The 18,919-nt window shown below is 42.9% G+C and overlaps 1 long non-coding RNA gene across 1 annotated transcript; it reads left to right on the forward strand.

Annotated features, from left to right (window-relative positions):
* Positions 1 to 2,331: 2,331 nt before the first annotated feature.
* LOC128597684 (uncharacterized) lies at positions 2,332 to 6,147 on the forward strand. Its single transcript, XR_008383316.1, has 3 exons — positions 2,332 to 2,555; positions 4,499 to 4,620; positions 5,719 to 6,147. It is a non-coding gene; the product is annotated as an uncharacterized LOC128597684 (long non-coding RNA).
* The last annotated feature ends 12,772 nt before the right edge of the window (positions 6,148 to 18,919 follow it).

Here is an 18,919-nt window from a genome sequence, read left to right on the forward strand (position 1 = left end):
TAGATCAGTATTTATTAAGGCAATTCTCTTTATAATTCCTTGATAATTTCTTCTGCTTTCCACCTTTGCAAGTCAGCAAAATATAAAGATTGTGAGGCTACCCGGGCCTTTTGAAAGGAGGGTACAGCAGTGGCACAGTGGTAGGAATGGAACTTGGGGTTCCAGTTACCGAGGAACCTGGTTGCAGTTATTCATTAGCTGGATCACCTTTGGCCATCAACCACTGCACACCTATTCAGCTTCAGAATAAAGATGGCACTAACTATAGCACCTGCCTCGAGGTATAATTGTGAGGATTAAGTCAAGTGTGCATGTAAAGCATTTGAAAGTTCCTGGCACATACCAAGTGTCATTAAATACGGCTATTGCCATTATTTATATTGGTCTGTAGTAGCAATACTCAATGCTTAATTGATGGACTACTTCACTTGGGAAATAAATTAGAGCCTATAAAATATTAATAATCACAAAAAATGTAATGCAAGGTCACTATATGGGCATACTTCATTTGGTTGCACTTGGCTTTGCTGAGCCACATAGATACCGTGGTTTTTACAAATGAAAGTTTGTGGCAACTCTGCATCAGCACCATTTTCTCCAACAGCATGTGCTCACTTTGTGTCTCTGGGTCACATTTTAGTAATTTTTCCAATATTTCAATTTTCCCATTATTAATCTATCTGTTATGCCGATCTGTCATCACTGATCTTTGCTGCTACCATAATAATTGTTTCTGGGACCCCTGAACCCCCATATAACACAGTAAACCTAATTGATAAATGTTGTGTGTGTTCTGACTGCTTCACCAAACAGCTGTTCCTCAGTCTCATTCCCTTTTCTCAGGCCTCTCTATTCCCTGAGGCACAAGAATATTGAAATTAGGCCAATTAATAACTCTACGACAGCCTCTAAGCGTTCAAGTGAGAGGAAGAGTCCTGTATCTCTCACTGTAAATGAAAAAGTGGAAATGATTAATCTTAGTGAGGAAGACATGTCAAAAGCCAAAATAAGCTGAAAGCTGGGCCAAATAGTTAGCCAAGTTTGAATGCAAAGGAAAAGTTCTTGTAAGAAATCAGAAGTGCTACTCCAGTGAACACAGGAATTATACGAAAACAAACCAGGCTTATTACTGATAGGCAGAAAGTTTGAGTGGTCTGGATAGAAGATCAAACCAGTCACAGAACTTCCTTAAGCTAAAGCTAATCCCAGAATCAATTCTATAAAGGCTGAGCGAGGTGAGGAAATTGCAGAAGTAAAACTGGAAGCTTGCAGAGATTGGTTCATAAGGTTTAAGAAAAGAAGCCGTCTCCATAACATTAAAGTGCAGGGTGAGGTAGCAAGTGCTGACGGAGAAGCTGCAGCGAGTTTTCCAGAAGATCTAGCTGAGATCAGTGATGAAGGTGGCTATACTGAACGACAGATTTTCCAAACAGACGAGACAGCCTTCTATTAGAAGATGCCATTTAAGGCTTTCATAGCTAGAGAGGAGAAGTCAGTACCTGGCTTCAAAGCTTCAAAGGACAGGCTGACTCTCTTTTAGGGGCTAATGCATTTGGTAAATTTGAGTGGAAGTCAATGTTTATTTATCATTCCCAAAATCGTAGGGCCTTAAAAATTACACTAAATCTGCTATGACCACCTGTGCTCTATTAGTGAAATAACAATGCCTATATGTCAGCACATCTGTTTACAGCGTGTATTACTGAATATTTTAAGCTCACTGTCAAGACCTAGCGTTCAGCAAAAAAGATTCCTTTCAGCAGTGGCTCACGCATGTAATCCTAGCACTCTGGGAGGCCAAGGTGGGTAGATTGCCTGAGCTCATGAGTTCAAGACCAGCCTGGGTAAGAAGAGTGAGACTCTGTCTCTAAAAATAGCTGGGCATTGTGGTGGGTGACTGTAGTCCCAGCTACTTGGGAGGCTGAGGCAAGAGAATTACTTGAGCCCAAGAGTTTGAGGTTCCTGTCAGCTATGACACCACAGCACTCTACCAAGGACAACAAAGTAAGACTTTGTCTCAAAACAAACAAACAAAAAATTCCTTTCAAAATATGCCTGCTCACTGACAATGCACTTGGTCACCCAAGAGCTCTCTGCTGGAGATATACAAGGAGATGAATGTTATTTTCATCCTTGCTAATGTAACATTCATTCTGCAGCGTATGGATTAAGGAGTAATTTTGACTTTCAAGTTTTATTACTTAGGAAATACATTTCTTAAGACTATAGCTGCCATGGATAGTTGTCTCTCCAATGCATCTGAACAAATAAATTATGGATTTACCATTCTAGATGCCACTAAGAACATTTGTGTTTCACAGGAGAAGGTCAAAATAGCCACGCTAAACAGAAGTTAAGAAAATGTTGATGCCCGTTTTCATGAATAACTTTGAGGGGCTCAAGACTTCAGTAGAGGAAGAATTTGCAGATGTGGTGGAAAAAGCAAGAGATCTAGAATTAGAAGTGAACCCTGAAGATGAGACTGAGTTGCTGCAATGTCATGAGAAAAGACGTTTGAATGGATGAGGAGTTGCTTTTTTGAATGAGCAAAGAAGGTATTATCTTTAAGATTGAATTTACTTCTGGTGGATATGTTGTAAACGTTGTTGAAATGACAACAAAGAATTTGAATATTCTATAAACTTAGTTGATAAACCAGTTGCAGGCTCTAAGGGTATTGTTTTCAAGTGTGAAAGAAGTTGTGCTGTGTGTAAAAAAAATTTCTTTTTTCTTTTTTTTTTGAGACAGAATGTCATTCTGTCACCCTGGGTAGAGTACAATGGAGTCATCTTAGCTTACAGCAATCTCAGATTCTTAGGGTTGAGGGATCATCTTGCCTCAGCCTCCCCAGTAGCTGGGAAGGTGCACACCACCACTCCCAGCTAGTTTTTCTATTTTAGTAGAGACAGGGTCTTATTCTTGCTCAGGCCGGTTTCAAACTCCTGAGCTCAAACAACCCACCCAACTTGGCCTCCCAGAGTGCTAGGATTAAAGGCGTGAGCCACTGTACCCAGCCTGATAGGGAAATTTTTTCATGAAATGAAGAGTCAAGTGATGTGGCAAAATGCTGTCTTTATTAAAGAAATTTCCACATTCACCCTCACCTTTAGTAACCACCAACCTAGTCAGTCAGCAGCCACCAACTTCCAGGCAAGACTCTCCATCATCAAAAAGATTAAGACTTACCAAAGACTCAGATGATAAACATTTTTTAGAAATAAAATATTTGTTAAATAAGATGCATTCCTTGTTTTCTAGACATAGCAAAGTAATACTGATTTCATTGTAGCAATCTAGAACCAAACCCACAAGGTATGCCCACATAAAATGTGTAAGGATAAAAATCAGAGAAGAAAATTAAATTCAACTGTAATTTCTGTGCCCAGAGATAACTCACATTACTATTAGGGCATACACTATTTGAGATGCATAAATTTCTATAAATCATGTATATATGTACATTTATATTTATAAATAGTTTTATGATATATATAATATGCATATATATTATTGAATAGGGATTATGTAATGCATGTTGTTGATTTGAACATGACCTTTCCATTTCAAGAAAGAGTATATTATGAATACTCCCCATGCCCTGTGGCTAACTTCCACACTCTTCTTTCAGATCCACATGCCCCTGTAGAAATCTTCTCTGGCCATTGTAAATAAAGCGGTACTTTCCATCATCTTTTATTCTTTCGCCCTCCTTTGTTTCAGAAAGGCACCTCTGTGTACTTGCCATCTTTATTCCCCACAGGACTGTAAGCCATAGTCACCACAGCATCTCTCACACCTAGTACAGGCTGCCTCACAATTGTTGCTTACTGTATATCTACGGAATGAACATATATTTAATTCCAAATGCTTTCTCCACTGCTCACACCTTTCTAGTAACTTTGGGACAGGTTACTGTGGTCATTGATTCATGTGCTCTGAGGAAATCCAAAGTTAATTTAAGTCTTGTCCCAAACAAAGCATTAAAGAGAAAGGAACACGGCTAAGAAATACACGCATGGAATATCCCACAGCTAACTGCAATTGCCTTCTAAATGCCTGCAGTTTTAGAGTTTGATGTACAACATGCGTGAACCCCCTTATCTACGAAAAGGCAAGCATTTTGTTTGCACTTTTGTTTTTACTTCCATTTCACCACTTTTTGTGTCCACGCTGAATTTCTGGTTTTCTGTTTACCTGGCTGCTTTACCATTAGAATACAAGTTCTTAGAGGCAGGGCCCCAAGAGTTCCTTCTGGGACTTGCTTTTAGTAAGAGCTGACCAGAGGTTATGTGGATGAGGGATGGTGTCAGTCCTTCACTTTATACTCAGAAATTGTGCTGAATCCATAACCAGATTGCAACCCCAAGGACTGGAAATTGACTTGTTTATATTATCTCTATCCCTAAACTCGCCTCTCTCCAAATAGAAAAGGGTCACATTGTAACCCATGTACGATTTAATATGATAACTTGCTGATTGGAAAATGAATTGTTTCTAGAAGATGGATCTTCACATCACCCCTACACTAAGCCCAGGGAGAGCAATTAGAAGTCCAAGGGGAGAAAGAGGATAAAAAAATGAGGAAAATGGAGGCAACCGCACACATCCTGATAGTGTGAGGTAAGCAGCTGCTTAGAAATACCTTACTCAAAAGATGGACTTAGGGAGCCACCCACACAAAGTTGACGTGGTGGTTAATCTTCTTGTGTTGATGTGGGTAGTTAATCAAAATACAGTTAACTATTGCTGTGGTGTTTAAAATGTGGTTAACATCTATGATCAGTTAACCTAAAGTAAATGAGATTACTGTCTGTATCATGGGTGGGTGGTCCTCATCTTCACAGTTGAAGGATTAAAGGCATGGACTAATGTTTTCTAGAGAAGAATAAATTCTTCTTCAAAACTAAGTTGCCAGCTTGGTGCCTGTGGCTCAGTGAGTAGGACACTGGCCATATACACCAAAGCTGGCAGGTTGGGGCCCAGCCCGGGCCTACTGAACAACAATGACAACTGCAACCAAAAATAGCTGGGCATTGCAGTGGGAGCCTGTAGTCCCAGCTGCTTGGGAGGCAGAGGCAAGAGAATCACTTAAGCCCAAGAGTTGGAGGTTGCTGTGAGCTGTGATGCCACGGCACTCTACCAAAGGTGACATACTGAGACTCTCTCTCATTTTTTATTTTGAAATAGAAATTTAAAACAAAACAAAACTAAGTTGCCAGCCTAGCGGCCTGCTCTGTGGATTCAGGACGGGTTAGTTCTCACAAACATGTAAACAATTTACCAACTTGTGATCCGTACGGTATAGACAAGTCTCCTATTGGTTCTATTCTTCTGGAGAGTCCTTACTGACGCACTTGAGAAGCAGGATCTGCTCCAAAGAGGAGATGAGGGTGGTAGGTGAGGGGAAAGGGGAAGGACTTCAAAGATATTTATGTCACTGCTTCCAAAAATTAAAGCCATGCCAGGTCAAGGACAGTAACTGGGATGTGAAGTTAAGTTTGGGGACGCAATGCTACATAACAAACAGTGCATCTCTGTCAGGAACTCAGGTAGCTGACAGCAGTGGCCTGGTGCACAGGAGGTGTCACAGTGGATGTAAGTATGGCTGTGACCCTCACTTGCATGTGCTTGACGTTTCTCAAAGCTATCATTGTGTTCTTTGTGTGAGTCTCACACTACGAGTTGACAAGGATAAGGATTAACATTCCCATTTCACAGGTCAAAAAACAAAGAGCTGCTGGGTACGCCAAGGCTGGAGACTCATGGATACAACAAGGACAATACCCCATGAAGAGAGACACCCAAGGGGGTTTTAAGCCAAATGAAGTTTAGGTGAATCAAGAGACATCCTCTCCTGCACCCACCTCCCACTGTCCTGGCTCTTGTCCCTATAAAAGACATTGGCAACTTGAGGACAATCCTAAGGAGAGGCCCTGTTGGTGAGGAGCTATCTCACCGGAGAACTGAAGGGAAAAGGTTTTGGAGGACATAGTCTTTAGAGGGGAAGTTGAGCGGTGGCAACAAAAGTTACCCATCGGCGAAAACAGCTGGGGAGCCATCTGTCTGGGAGAAGCTTCCCGCTCATTTCATTACCCCCCTTCCTGCATTGGTAAGTGGCTTGGCTGCTGATAGGAGGCGGTTTATAGCAGAGGGAACAGAAGGAAATCAGTTGGCCCTTGGATAACCTTGGCCTCATTAGCATCCAACCAAAGCCCACTGCTCTATTGACTTCTAGTAAATATCCATCCATTGAGGAGATGTCCCCAAGCCCTGCCTCAGGGGTGTTCAGACACCAGACAGAGCCTTCTTGCTCCTCCTCGGCTTTGTGATTCTGGAGAGGCTGTCTAATCGTTCCCCTCTCCTCCCATCAGCATCCCAGCTCGGAAACCACTCCATCTTCCCTGGAGGGGACAGTCAGCGGGAGGGGGAGAAGGAAGGCTCCGTGGTCACCTTTTAGAAAGTCTCCCATTCTCTCTTTCTAAAGGGCCAAACAAATAAATCCTGGACAGGCAGTTCAGTAAGTGAAGTATACACAATTGTATTTCTAACTGCTTTGAAAACTTTTATTTTTTGTACAGCAAATGACACATTATCTCTCCAGAGGTCAGGGAATAATGCAGTTGGATTCTTGCAACATTGAGAGAGTTAATGTTTCTATTTGCCATTGTGTCCTGTTCAAAGAAAGGCAGCTGGTCACCTGAGGTTACCACAACACAGCGCAGAGATGGTGGAATCCACCAGAAGTGCTTTGATAATGCTGGACACCATTGTGCGGGGAAGGGCCCCTCCTTGGCCGCTCTGCATCACCGGCTCGGCTCCCAGTGCTAAGGAGATAAGCGATACTATCCTTGGAGTGTCAGAGGTAGGGCTCTCCAGAAGCTGCATTCATAATTCCCTTGAACTTGAGGACTTCGATTTTTTAATAGTAATTGAAGCATACAATTCAATAGAAGTGTCACTCTAATATAATAATTGCAAAGGAAATTGAACCACAAAGAAGTACTATAAATTGCAATTTACCTTTATTAGAGTATGTAAAGCTGGTAATGTTTTCTCATCAAGAAACCCCCCAGATATCTTTCCTTTCCATCTTTTGAATGGTCGCCATCCTTCCTGCTGACCTCTTAAGCAATACCTTTGCTGTTTCTTAGATTTCCAGTTGGCATCTTTAGCCCCTCTTAAAATGCTTATCATTGCAAAGTGTTTATAGTAATTGCTTTGGCAAAAGCTTCATGATGCAAACTTCAACTAAACTCTTTATTGTCGAATGTCAGCCTCCTAACATTCTACCTAGCACATTTTTTTACATTTGTGAGTACAAGGGACACAAAAGTGTTTTGTGTATTTAAAGGACCGTATAAGTTGCCGTTATTGTGATTCTATGAGTCTTTCTTAAAATGAAACTGCCTTTACAGCATAGAATAAAACAAGAAGCCGTTTCATTCTCTTCAGGAGGTGTTGCTTATAACTCTCTGAATTATTAGTATTATTATTTTGGATTATTGATAAGCAGTGGAGCACTTCATCTCCTGTTTCTGTGGAAATATTCAACCTGTCACTTTGCACACACCCCACCCCCGTGCATTACTGAGTCATTCTGTTACCCTTTCCCTCACTTTGGATTCTGATCCATGGTTAGAACCACCCTCCTCCCACTTTCCTTCCTCAGTTTACTCCTGGGGACCATTTGGCATGAGACTGACCCAAGACAGGAGACCACTCGGGAACGTAAATCCATGCACTTCTAAAGAGGTTCTTCATTCCCAGAATTGCAGGAACCTGCGAAATGCTTCAAATTTAGTTAGAGGAGAAAAATCCAGAGGAGAGAGAAAATTAAGGAACAGAAAAAATACAAAAGAACAGGAGCAAGGAGCAAAAGAAAGGGAGGGAGAGAAACATGAGGGAAGAAAGCAAGAGAGGCTGACCACGCACATCCTGGACAAAGTCTCTGACTTGGAGTTAAGTGAGAGGAACGTGACACGCACCCATTAGGATTGCCGTGATGTAACATCTGTATTTATTAAGATAAGAACGGCAATGGAATTTACCAAAGTGAAAGGACATATGTTAGGTTGTCAGGACTATAAAAATTCTTCACTCTGTCTTCTGGACATTGTATCAGGAACTGTCTTTATCACAAACAGTAGAAGAAATGAGATGTTAAGGGGAAAAGTGCAAAAGCACAGCCGCAGCTGCCATTTCCACATCCTCCAGCAGCACAGCCCGGCACAGCCTGTGTGGTACTGGAGTCCATGGGCCTGAGAGCAGAGGAGAGGGAACCCGAAACTTCCTCCTTAGTTGACTACATCCTTCTGTCTTCATGCAAGGCCAAGCAGGTTACAGGATGAGCTGAGGAGATGTGGAAGCCGGTAAAGAGCTTTATACTGTGATGTGCTGACCTCCAGGGACTTGGCTAGAAGTCCTCATAAGGTCAGTATGGCAGGCACAGCCCCTAACAGGACTTAGTGACTCTTCCTGGATGTTTGCATGGAACTATTTTTTTTTTTTTTTTTTTTTCCGAGGCAGAATCTCACTATGTCGCCCTTGGTAGAGTGTGGTGGTGTCACAGCTCACAGCAACCTCAAACTCTTGGGCTTAAGCGATTCTCTTGCCTCCACCTCCCAACTCACTGGGACTACAGGTGCCTACCATGATGCTCGGCTATATTTTTTGTTGTAGTTGTCATTGTTGTTTAGCAGGCCCAGGCCAGGTTTGAACCTGCTAGCCCTGGTGTATGTGGCTGACGCCCTAACCACGGAGCAACAGGTGCCAGGACAGAACTATTTTTTTAGTTAAAATTTTTCTCACTATTTTCTGTTTAAAAAAAAAAAAAATGCGCACACAGAGAGAGCAATCCCCACAGCAGCACATGGAGAGGGTGCCAAAAAATGTATATGTGTTTTAAGAAAGGCAAAAGCTGTATTAAAATTGTACTCCTCAATATATACCAACAACAAAAGATTATAGTCCTCAATATATACCGACAACAAGTCAAGGTTGATGGCTCTTGTTATTGCAGAAGCCGAAACTGAGTATTATAAATTACAAAAATTCAAAAGGATGATGTAAAGAAAAAGCCCAGAGCATCCCATTAATGGGTGAACAATGTAATTAAGCACTTGACTTGAGTTGTCATTCCTACCTGGCAACTTTGGTAGCCCCACTGGCCATCAGTTATCCCCATGGCTATGGGAGGGGCACGTCCCCTGCCTTGTTGGGCTGCTAGGAGAGTGAGAGGGACTAGAGTTTATAACAGGTGCTGCCTGTTTGAGGCATCGTAAGTCCTGCACAGGTGTGGGTCTCATTCTCTTCAGGCTCAAGCATTCTTAATGTATTCCTATTCACTTCACTGAGCCTCTTCTACTTCAAGAGGATGTAGAATAATAACCTGGGCCAACCTTACTTGTTATCACACACCTTTAACTTTGCCACTGGTTAAATCACAACCCTTCAAATGTCCCAATCACACACAGTCAAAATCTTGTCAAACACTCTAGCTTGACAAGTTCCAGTACGTACAGGGTGGGGGGCAGCGGGGTGCTTGCTGGATGGACTAGGAAAAAGGAGTTCCAAGTTTAAGTCCAAATTGCTGCAAAGCATTGTTGAGTGACCTTGAGCAAGACACTTTGTTTTCTTAGGACCTTAGTTTTCTTATCTGTAAAATGAGAGGAAATGGTCAGAATCAAGACTTTTCAAAAATGTGTTTTGTATTCAAATCAAATATCACCCCAAACAGAGGTGCTCTGGTTGCATTTAGTACCTGATGACCCCCTTCCAGCTTGGCGGCCCTGGCTCCGAACAAGTGGACTTCAGGCTGTCTGCAAGGCCACAGAACAGAGCTGGAAACATGGAGTTTTACACTCTCCTGAGCCACTCAGCAATCTAACAGTCCGCGATTTTACATACTGCTGTTCTACTTTACCAACTGTCAGAAGACACGACTGTCTTATTTACTTCTTTTTTAAATGATGCCAGTATACAACAAAGCCAATTTATCATATTGCTTTCTTCACTTCCATTTTGAGACAGTTAAAAAATATTCTAACCAGAGGGACTTTACCTAACAATTACAATCAGTGTAACCTGGCTTATTGTACCCTCAATGAACCCCCAACAATTAAAAAAAAAAAAAGAAAGAAAGAAAAATATTCTACCCAGGATTGTGCTCTACTGAACACCTGTCATTTTCTTGATTTTTTGTTTTAATTTCTTTCATTCCTGGCCTCCCCATGTGGAGTTCCTCAGCTGACTTTGTCCCCCAGATAGACTTGTCTATCTAAGAGTGAGGAGGGAACGGGAAAGTTAGATTCTGGGTGCTGATCATTTGGGAACATCTCTCTCCACTCCCCCTGCCCTCGGGGTGTTCATCTTTCAGACTTCAGCCCCAGCTCTTTCCTTCTCCCTGCAGACATCCTCTAAACTGGTCCCAGTACTGTCTGCAGCAGCATTGCCTTGGAGGCATTTTCAAAAACACAGAGTCCTGTGACTCTCGTCCCATATCCACTGAAACAAAATCTCTGAGGTCTGAGTTTAGGAAAGTACATGATAAAATTAGCACCTAAAACTGGTTTTCATCTCCTCTAAATTTCAAAAGCTACCTTCCTTTCAAATCCCTTTCCCCAGCTCCCCGTTTCTCATTTCCTCATCTCCCTCTTCGGGTCTCCTTTCCCCTCAGTTTTCATCCTAATTACCAGCTAACTGGTGGATGTTCCTGCTACTTAAATGCGCCCCCACTCTGGATCCCTAATCATGTCCATTGTGCTTCTCAAAGCTAAGTCAAGAATTGCTGCCTTTTTATTTCCCTCTCTCTATACATATTGTGGAAGGAAGCAGGTCCCGGTGCCTTTTGTTGTGCCTACTTCTGGGCTGAGCTCCATTTGCTGGTGAACAGGGCTTATCTTCACTCTCCCCCTCTAAATACTGTAACATTCAGCATCCTTTCATGTCTGTGCTTTTAAAGTAAATCTTTGGACAATTAAAGATATGAAATGGCTAAATAGAGTTCTGCAGGCGTTGTTCTCTCCTTTTTAAAGGTTTAATCACACTTAATGGCTCTCTTCAAAACTTGAATTTTCCATTTTGGTGTTTTGACTCCATTGAAAGAGTTTACTAATATTCTTTCAAAAGTATTCTCTGCTCAAATGAGCTATTCAATAAAGTTTTATGCCATGCTATAGGATTGGCACTAAATGGAAAATAATTTAAAGAGAGATCAGAGTTGGGGGTGCTGTTCCTCTCGACAAGTTTTGTTAGCCAAACCATAATCATCAATATAGAAAGTGTATTAAAAGTTAGTGTGAAGGAGCAAGAATTATCATTCAGACATAAGGGAGATCATTTCAATTGCAATTTCAATACCCCCTTTTTCCTTGAAGATAGTTCATTATTCAGACTTGTGATTCTATAAAGGGGAGTTTGTCATAAATTCCCTTCTGTCTTCCCTCCCTCCTTCCCCATTCTCTTCCTACCTATTTTTCCTTCCTGAAAAGTAGTGGACAAAGGAGTAGGGGAAGGAAAAGGATCCTATTTTATGACCAACCATCTGCCACAGATTCTTTTATTCAGTAAATCATCTTGACTCTTCCCTGCCTTGATCCTGCTGAAATACATCTTGCTCTTACTTGTCACCGTCAGGAGGAAGAAGCTGGCTGGACACTGAGTCCCCCCTGGGTCATACTCAAAGTCCAAATGATAGAATTTGCCTCTTGAAAGGGAAATTTAGTGGAAAATAAAAGCCAGCACTCCCTGACACATCTTTACTAACCCCCAAACTCTCTGGTGGTCTCAGTGATATATGGCACTAATGAGATACATTGGCTTAGACAAGGAAAAACAAGACTGTATGTCCGTAACTGAATAGGGACACCTCTTCTCCCTGCCTGTTATCTCACTGCCTTCATTCTTTTTTCTTAGAAATAACCTGTAAGCGCTTACAATGTGCCCTGTAGTGTGCTAAGCTACAGGGCAAATTTAAGAGAATTTTGACCTGACCTTGAGAAGTTTCATATTTGGGTTAAAAAAAAGCTATGTAGGTAATAGAAAGAACACAGATGAAAGTGATATCTCACCCAGACACCACTTGCTAACCATATCTCTGGGAAGGCATTTAACTTTTCTAAGACTTAGTGTTTCTCTTCTGTGAAACGGGTTGCTGAAATCAAGTAGCATTTATGGCTATCAGGAAGTATCTCATTAACGTGTGGATTTGTTGTTATATCTCTCCCCCTTCCTCCTTGATGTAAACTCCAGTAGGGCAGGAACTTTGGCTGACTACTCACCTTCACCTCTGTACCCTCAGTGCCTACAGCAGTGGCTGACCTCGAGCAGATACTCAATAAATAGTTGCTGAATGGATGCATGTATCATAGCTAATAAAATCTTCATGAAAACTGAGCTACTAACCTTGACCTGGGCTTATAGGCTTGGTAGGATTTGCAAAGGCCAGAGGAAAGAAGAATATTTCAAAAAGATGAAGGCAGATGGGGGAAAATGAGGTTAAGAGATGGTGAAGATAAGATAATGAGGGCAAAGATAAAGAAGACATCAGTCTTCTTCCAGGAGTACTGGAACATGTCCTGAGAAAAGTGGACTTGGATTTTGAATGGTCTTAAGTAGGGGGAATTAGCCAGGGGGGGAGATACTAAAAGGTTCTGATCAGGGGTATTAACTTGAAGGAAGTAATGTTTTAGGAAGATTAATCAGGTAGCGAGACTGAAGGTAATAGAGAAACAAATTAGGAGGGTATTGTGTTATAACTGAGGCATCACGGGATAAGACTTGAATTAGAAGCATTGGAGTGTGAATCTAAAGAAAGGAAAAACTGGGGTATCATATTTATTTATATGATAAAATATATGATATATGAAATAAACCAAGGATCACTGGAATTGGATAGCTGAGAAGTTATGAAGAAATGAGGAGAAAAAGCACTTAAGATACAAAAACAAGGGTTCTGATAGAATCAATAGAAATAGGAAAATGGGAGGCCAGGTATGTTGGCTCACACCTATAATCCTAGCAATCTGGGAGGCAGAGGCGAGAGGATTGCTTGATGTCAGGAGTTCTAGACCAGCCTGAACAGCATAGTGAGATCCTAATCTCTAGAAGAAAGAAAGAGAGGGAGAGAGAGAGAGAGAGAGGGAAGGAAGGGAGGAAGGAAGGAAGGAAGGAAGGAAGGAAGGAGGAGAGAGAAATAAAGAGAGAGAACAAATTAGCTAGGTGTAGCACTCACCTGTGGCACCAGCTACTTGGGTGGCTGAAGCAGGAGGATTGCTTAAGCCTTGAGTTTGAGGCTGCAGTGAGCTATAATGATGCTACTGCTCTCATACCCAGGCAGCAGAGCAAGATCCTGCCTCAAAGAAAGAAAGAAAGAAAGAAAGAAGGAAGGAAGGAAGGAAGGAAGGAAGGAAGGAAGGAAGGAAGGAAGGAAGGAAGGAAGGGAGAGAGGGAGGAAGAGAGGAAAAGAGAGAGAGAGAAAAGAAAGGAAGGAAGGAAATGGGGAGAAATTAATTAAAATGTGCTAGTTGTTAAGATACTGGTGGAGCACCCAAGTGGAAATGTCTAGTAGGCTGTGGAGCTAAAGAAGGACATGTAGGTGAGAGCTGATAATAAATGTGGCAGCCATCCCTTTGAAGGAGACTGAGGAAACCACGGGAAGAGATGGTCTCTTTGAAAAAAGAATGAAGAGGAGAGGCCCAAGGGCAGAATCAGAGAGAAGGATTCAGTTGGGGGTGAGAAAAGAAAGGAATATGAGATCAGAACGGGAATGGTCAGGGAGGTGCAAGAAAGACATGTAATTAATGTAGAAATCATTACAGTGAAGATCCTTCTTAACCACAGAAAATGGTCAGTAATATTAAGTACTACCAAGGAGACATCAAGGGGAATGAAAAATCAGAAACTTAGATCTGCCCATTGGGAGGTTATTATTATTTTTTTTTTGTAGAGACAGAGTCTCACTGTACCGCCCCCAGGTAGAGTGCCGTGGTGTCACACGGCTCACAGCAACCTCTAACTCTTGGGCCTACGCGATTCTCCTGCCTCAGCCTCCCGAGTAGCTGGGACTACAGGTGCCCCCCACAACGCCCGGCTATTTTTCTGTTGCAGTTTGGCCGGGGCCGGGTATGAACCCGCCACCCTCGGCATATGGGGCCGGCGCCCTGCTCACTGAGCCACAGGCGCCGCGTCACTGGGAGGTTATTGAGAAGAACAGGAGAGAGACTGAAGGGTTTCCCATGTGAGAACTTATTTCATAAGGAAACTTTACACATTTTCGACCTTTCTGTAAGAGCACATGCTGGAAAATCCTATGTTCCCTTATCACCTCCCATCCACAAGGAATGCCCTGTGGCTAAGTTCGTTTATACACCCTGTGATGGCAGCCCAGTTTGTGTGCTTGATTGAAAGTAGGTCAATAGAGATACTGATGAATTTCACCTGCTATAAGAAGAACACATGATTTCTTATCCTACCTAACATCTTCCATCAACCACTTTCTTTGTTTTGCCTTCTTCTGGGACCAAGATCACAAACTGCATGTTTTCACAATTCAGGAAGGAAAAAGTAGTAAAAAGTCAAACAAGCCCAAGTCAAGTGAAGGCCATGTTGGGCAGCCGAATTCCATTAGCTACAGATCTGCTCTAACCCTTACACATTCTAGGTTGTTGCCATTCAGCTTACTAATATTTGGGGCTGAATTTGAAAATAGCCCCATCTCTAAGATAATTCTGCCAGTCTTCCCATGTAGGCTTGGAATTCTGAGAAAGAGAATGAAGCTATTAATCCACAAGTAAAGGTCAAGCTTAAAATACAGGTGCTAAACTATGACCCTACCCCCACCACCACTTGGTTTAAATTAATCCTAAAGAACAAATAATGTGCAAATAAGAAAAAAAAACAGAGGGCACTGCCTGTGGCTCAAAGGAGTAAGGCGCCAGCCCCATATGCTGGAGGTGGTGGGTTCAAACCCAGCCCCAGCTAAAAATCACACACACACACACACACACACACACACACACACACACACACACAAAAGAGAATAAAAACCAGAAAATGACACTATAAGATTTTTTTTTTTTTTAAATATAGTGTCTCTATAAGTTGGTGTTGGGGGTGAAGCAAGCATAGGGGAGGGGGTAGGAGGAGGAGGGGACCTGAACTCTATTTGCTTATTTAGTTGAGGGAAGTTTCTTTGATTCAGAAAACATTAAGAGTCTAGGCCTGGCAGCATGGTGGCTCAAGCCTGTAATCCTAGCATGCTGGGAGTCTTAGCTGGTACCTAGGCTCAGGAGTTTGAGACCAGCCTGAGCAAGGAGCCTGAGACTCTGTCTCTAATAAAAATAGAAAAATTAGGAGGCTGAGGGAAGAGAATCGCGTAAGCCCAAGAGTTAGAGGTTGCTGTGAGCCGTGTGACGCCACGGCACTCTACCGAGGGCGGTACAGTGAGACTATGTCTCTACAAAAAAAAAAAAAAAAAAAAATAGAAAAATTAGCTAGGCTTTAGGGTGAGCACCTGTAGTCACAGCTGTTTAGGAGGAGACTAAGTAACTAAGGTTGTAGCAAGCTAAGATGATGCCACTGCATTTTACCCAGAGTGATGAAGGGAGACTCTGTAACCCCCCCAAAAAAACAAACAAACAAACAAAAAAAGACTATAGAAGGCCTGCACTGGAGGCTGGAGATACAGTGGTGAAAGTAATACCCTTGGCCTTTAAGAGGCTCTAATTCTCAGTGGCCGTGGGCAGACTCAGGGGCAGATCATTTCAAATCTAAGGGAGACATGAGGAGGACAGCTGGTTATGTCCCAACTGAGGAGGGGGTCCTAGGCCTAACCACAGGTGGGGTAGGTCACAAAGTCTTTATATGGGTGAATAAAGGGACCTTAGCAATGAGAGTCCTGTCGTCTTCTCTGTAGCAGAATTTAAGAAGATACGCCTTCCCAGGGACACTGTGGGAATATCTATCTCCCTTAGTCCCTACCCCCATTCTCTTTTCTTGGAGGAGGAGTGGAGAAGAAACAGTCACTGCTCAAGAAGGCTAAGGAAGTGCTTATTAATACTTTCAGGCTAGCTCCACCATCCAGACTTGAAAAGAAGATAGATTAGGACCTTCCAGGGGTTGGGATCTATTAACTCCCTGGTGGAAGTCTTGAGCACCACAATGATAGTTTCCACAGGGTCGCTGCGGAGGAGGATGCTGTCTGCGACCTGTCAACCTAGGGCCTGCCACAGAGGCCTGGACACCTGCTTGAACAGGTCAGGACAGGCAACCAGGAGCAGGCGGTCAGAGGGACATCTCACTCCCACGCCATGGAAGGAAACAAGCTTTCTCTGATTGGCCCCTTGAGGAAAGCTGGACGGTGGCAGAATAGGAGGATTTTCCAGACCCCTCTTAGAGAGGCAGGGTTCTTAGCTTCAGGCTTAAATGGGGGCTCTTGCACTGTCTGGTTCTGATGGAAGGCCTTGAGAGGAATTCTCACTCTGGTGAGCACCTGGAGGTTGCACTTTTCAAGGTTTTGCATTGACTCCACACCCTCTTCCCTAAGAGTGTCCACCGTGAAACTGTCAGAGGCATCCCTGCTGGGACACATGGGATCCAGAGGCCGAGGCCAGCTTGGATGGTGTGGTAGAATCAGAGGTTTCGAGTTTTCAGGGAGTCCGGAGGCATTTGGAATAGAGAAGGTCGTTTGACTTTGATCTCATATTTATTTATTTATTTATGAGACAGAGTCTCACTCTGTCCCTGGGCTAGAGTACCACAGTGTCAGCTTAGCTCACAGCAACCTTACACTTCTGGGTTCAAGCAATCCTCCTGCTGCAGCCTTCTGAGTAGCTGGAGCTACAGGTGCCTGCCATGATGCTTGGCTAATTTTTCTATGTTTAGTAGAGATGGGGTCTTGCTCAGGCTAGTCTCAAACTCCTGAACTCAAGTAATCCATCCATCTTGGCCTTCAGTGCTAGGCCTCTCATTTTTATTTTTTGTTCCTCAGACTCTGATAGCAGAGACTTGCTAGTAAGAGGGTCTGAGGGAGGCTGATCCCCAGCCCTTAGGAACTGGAGGAGGAGGGGAGAGAAAAGGCCACAATGAGCTGGGAATTAACCTTGCTGACTCCCCTGCCCATTGCCCCCGGCCAGCTGTTCTTGGCTCTAGGAGATTCAAAGTCTAAGAAACAGCCCCCCATCCCACTCCACTGAAGTTTTCATTTCCTAGAGAAATAGCTTCCCTCTCTGCACGTTTCCTTCAACTCTCAGCAAGACCCGAGCAAGCCCATGAAGGTGATAAACCTGCTACTTCACTGGGGCTGTTTATTTCCAGTCGACAAATATTGTGCCAACGTTCACTTCAATTAGGGGACACATTTGACAATCTGACTACTCCATCTGATGCCTCAAGGGCAAATTTCAGCTCTTTCAGGAAGGGATGGGCCAGTAACGGATTCGTATGAATAAAATATACGGAGAAGGAACATTTGCGGCAGTTTGGGGAAACCACCTTCTGCAGCAAGGAGAGCAAAATGTCTACATGAAAAAAAAATCACATAAATAAAGCATGGACTTTAAACTGCTGGGAGGCTGGGAATTCAGAGTGAAGGCTGCGGCGCCTGCTTGCCCTTCACTCCGCCTGGGGTTGGGAATTCAGGACTGAGGATCAGCAAGAGCCTAAGACATCAGTAATTCTATGGAAGGAAACCATCGCGGCAGAGTTAAACTTGATAAGAACCTTACTAATTTATTTCAGCTTTTAAAATCACCCTAGCAACCTGAAGTTTTTCTTGGTGTCTAATTTTAATCTTTCTGTATAATTGCCTTTCTTCTTTATTATTACCCTGAAGATAATCAGCAAAGAAGCTCAGCATTCCTTTTTATATACCTTTCCGCAAGGACCGGGTCCCACTGAGAGAGCTCTTCCGGCTCCGAATTGCCCCTGGAGCCGTGTATTTCTTTTGCTGCTGGTGGCAGAGCGGAGGGACATGCAGGGTCCCTGTGCACTGTGTTGCTGCCCTGGGCAAGTGCCATCGGCTTGCTGGACTCCTGAATCCCCTTCAGGGAAGGAGAAAGTCATTCCTTCCCCATCTTGAAGAGTCTTCTGGGAATAAAGTCAGGTGATAGGAGTGGAGGGAAGTTTAAGTTTGGTAGAAATCGAAGAGACTCTTGTCATTTGGTTCCTATTTTCCAAGCTGACCTGGTCGGTACAGTGAACTCCCAGGGGCAACTCAGTCACTGAGATCAGACAATGAAAGCCCAAATTGTCTTTTGGTCAATGCCTTTCAGACTGTTCATGTGTCTAATTCCCTAGTTCGTGAAGCATGTTAAACACCTGTGTATGTATTTGCTTACCAAAGGACCTCACCCAGCTTCTACATAATCTTGTTGAAAGCATATGATTCGTTTTTCATTTTAATAGTAATGATAGGTATTTTTCTCTTTTCATAAGGGAAAGTTGTTTTATGTAAACATCTGTTGTTGGAATTGAGAGAAATCTCTGATGGTGACCATCCATACCACTGTTTGACTTACTCTTAAAATATTTTCATTTCTATCATTATTAGCAAATGGCTGCAATAGCATCTAATTAAAATGAATTATTTTTGCTATAGGAGAGTTCTTGGATTTGTGCTAGCATTTGACACATCTCTGGATGTTGCTCACTTCTTTCATTAATTCAGCAAAGATTTATGAGCAAGGATGAGGTAGGATGCTGGGGAAGCTATGAATTAAAGATTTGTTTCCTCCTTTTAGGGCAGTGGTCCCCAGTGTTTTTGTCACTGGGATCTGGTTTCATGGCAGACAATTTTTCCATGGACAGAAGGTGGGAGGATGGTTTCAGGATGATTCATTGCATTCCATCTCCACCTCAGATAATCAGGCTTTAAATTCTCATAAGGAGCACGTGACCTAGATCCTTCACATGTGCAGTTTAC

This window comes from Nycticebus coucang, chromosome 10 (genome assembly GCF_027406575.1).
Source record: "Nycticebus coucang isolate mNycCou1 chromosome 10, mNycCou1.pri, whole genome shotgun sequence".
Taxonomy (NCBI): domain Eukaryota; kingdom Metazoa; phylum Chordata; class Mammalia; order Primates; family Lorisidae; genus Nycticebus; species Nycticebus coucang.